The following is a 3,140-nucleotide window of genomic DNA, read 5'->3' as shown; positions in this document are numbered from 1 at the left end:
GTACAGCCAGAATGCCTCCTAAAGTAGGGCGTGTAAGGCTTTGGTTCACATACTTTGGACATGTAATCAGGAAGGAACAGTCCATAGAGAAGGATCGTTTTCTCTGTAGAGTGTCAGCAAAAAAAAGAGGAAAATAATTAGCAAGATTATTTGAATCATTGGTAGCAACACTGGGCTCAAACATAACAATGATTATGGGAATGTACCAGCACCAGCCAATGCTTTGTTCTGTTGTATCTAGGGTAATTATAAATTGGAACTAATTCCTGGGCACCTAACATCAATAACAACACACAATTTAAAAAAGCACTCCAATAACTAAAAAAATGACCTTGGAATTTCCTCTAAAATGGTTGGTAACTCCATGTCCTTCCTTCCAGACACAACTGTCTGAAATAACTTCATTTTACAGCTTTCCATAAAGGCAAAAATAAGCAAAGAATAAATTGTCTAGTCTTGAGATCTCCAGGAAGATGGTGTCCATGTAGAATCACCCACTCTGCACTCTCATTGTTAGGCCAGAAATTCAAAAGGTAAGGAGGCCAACCTTGGAAAACTGGGTATTAGAACTACAATCCTAGTATTGTAAGGTACATAATTCACGCCACCCCTTCCAATTCCTCCCCTCCCCCCATGGAGTGATTCAAGACCTAGTTGTGGTGCTCTAGCTTCATCGCACCTGCCAGTGGGCTTTCCCCATCCCCCACCAGGACTAGTGGGATGGTGTCCACCACCCCCACTTCACCTTAGATCCACGACCCACCAATGTGCACTAATTTCCCCAGACAGACGTCTACTCCAGAGCATTTCATAATCACTTGCCCCACGGAGAGCCTCTGAAAGCCAGCCCTGAGAGTTTACCTCGGTGATTCCCTCTATGTGCATACATTCACAAGATTTAGTCCCTCTCTCCCCTATAAGGACCAGAGGGACTGCATCAGCTACCCTACTCCCCCTTCATCGCATTTCCACACAAGGCCTAGCATCATGGTTCAATAAAAAATAATTACAGCCAAAGTTACCAAAATCAGAGAGCTGTGACATCTGCCTATTGGAGACCTCTGGGTCAATTTCGTGTGGCAGAACTCAGATCCCCAGAGCACAGCTTACCAAACTGCATGGGGTGAATTGTCAGGACAGCCAAGAACAGGTGTAGTGGAGAATGCAGACCCAGTGAGCCCAAAACCCACACTCGCCAATCTAATCCCGCTTTCCTGGAGGAAAGTGCAGCACAACCCCCATACCAGGACACCCTACAATCCCTTAAAAACCCTTAATAAAGGTGGCCACTGTGGGGCCTTGTTTGCTACATTAACTTCCAGGATTTCAGCCATAGCACACCTGGTCCATTAACAAAGCTTTAACAACAAGGAATGGAAAAACCACTTTTAAAAGCAGCAGATTCAACTAGAAACAGGTTTTACAAGTTTGGGCTGGACACAGAGTTCTAGGGATCAAGCGTTTGCTCACAGCTCGCATAGATAACAAATCAGTAAACCAAGTCTTTCACATAAGACATCAGCCCACTGTGTAGGACATTGCAGTACTCCACCCCTCTAGGCTACCTAGGTAGGTGACAGGAATAGCCCCATCCCCACACCTCCACTTGGCCACCTGCCAACATCTGAAAAGAACAAACTCCATGCCCTCTGACCTGATGCACCTGAGATATAGTCTCTCAAGATAAATAACTCAAATCACAAGAATACAGCTCTCGCAGTCATTCCAGACACCAAACAACCCCCCTGGTCTGAATCTTACCCCACTCTGACACTTTACAAGATCATCAGGTAGTAAAATAAATACACACCAAACACTATCCATACATAATATACAGGGTTTATAAGGAACTCTGGTAGATTCATTATACTCCTTCCTTCCCCATACACAATAACCTCTGGAACCTATTCCCTCCACTTCAGCAACATACAATTTCCGTGAACTTACCAAGTATAATCACATTTTTCATAACTCTTCTCCAAAGTCATGACAAAAATACTATACCTAAGGGAAGTCTTCCTATGAGTGATACCAACAAGTAAAACCTACTCCAGGGCACCTAAACCCCAATCAAGCATCTCACCCAGCTAACACTCCCTCCTCACCTATGCACAATATGTTTTCCAGCACTTACCTAATCCTCCTCTAACCTAAATAGCCTGCTCTGACCCCCTACACATTCCAGAAGATTATACTCCATCATCATCTTACCCAAGATGCAACACAGGCAGGAGTCAACACCTGCAGCTACCATAAAAAATCTAGAGAAACAAAAGTAAATTAGTGAATATGAACCAAGCCTGGCGGTATACACAAAAGAAGCAGTATTTGAACTGCCAGTGAAAGAATGCTTGAGATATTGCTTAGTGACATGCAGGAAATTAGGGGATAAATCCTGAAGACAAATGAAAAATAGAGATAATAGGATCCTCACCCCCAAGGGAAGTACAGGAGTTAAGAAAACACATAGCAGAAATGGATGTTTTTAAGTGAATTATATAAAAATAAATAGAATGACAGAGATTGAGGACCTATCAGCATTCTCAAAGAATACCTGGCAGAATTCGGCAAAGAGAGAAGCAGTCAAACAAACAAAAAAAGGCAAAGAATCTGTAGAAAGCCTTAGAAGGATGAGGAATTCCATGAAGCAAAACAATATATGAATTATTGGGGTGCCTGAGCAGAAAGAAAGGGGGAAAAAACCTCAGTTAAAATAGTAAGGGAATTATTGGAAGAAAAGTCCTCCAATATCATAAAGGAGGGAAAAATAACCATTCAGGAAGCAGAGAAGACACCAATTAGTTTGCCCTCATCCTCCCAACAATTCAAGACATACAGTAGTCAAATTATCCAATTTCAAGGAAAACGAGAAAATCATGAGAACAGGTAGAGAGAAAAAAGGAGTCACATATATAAAGTTACCTTTACATTAGGCAAACAGGTAAATATAAGCTCAGACCTCTCTGAAGAGACCACACAGGAAAGAAGAACCTGGAGCAAGGCATTCTGAAAGTGGAAACACAGCAACTGTAATTAAAGAGACCTTTATCTGAAAAGGTTCTCCATCAAATTTGAAGCAGATATTTTAGTTTCCTCTGATAAGGGAACATTAAGAGAATTTGTGAAAACAAAACCAACAT

The sequence above is a fragment of the Echinops telfairi genome, unplaced genomic scaffold (assembly GCF_000313985.2).
Source record: "Echinops telfairi isolate 266 unplaced genomic scaffold, ASM31398v2 ScPeMD7_443;HRSCAF=831, whole genome shotgun sequence".
NCBI classification, from domain to species: domain Eukaryota; kingdom Metazoa; phylum Chordata; class Mammalia; order Afrosoricida; family Tenrecidae; genus Echinops; species Echinops telfairi.
This window is presented reverse-complemented; position numbering follows the sequence as displayed.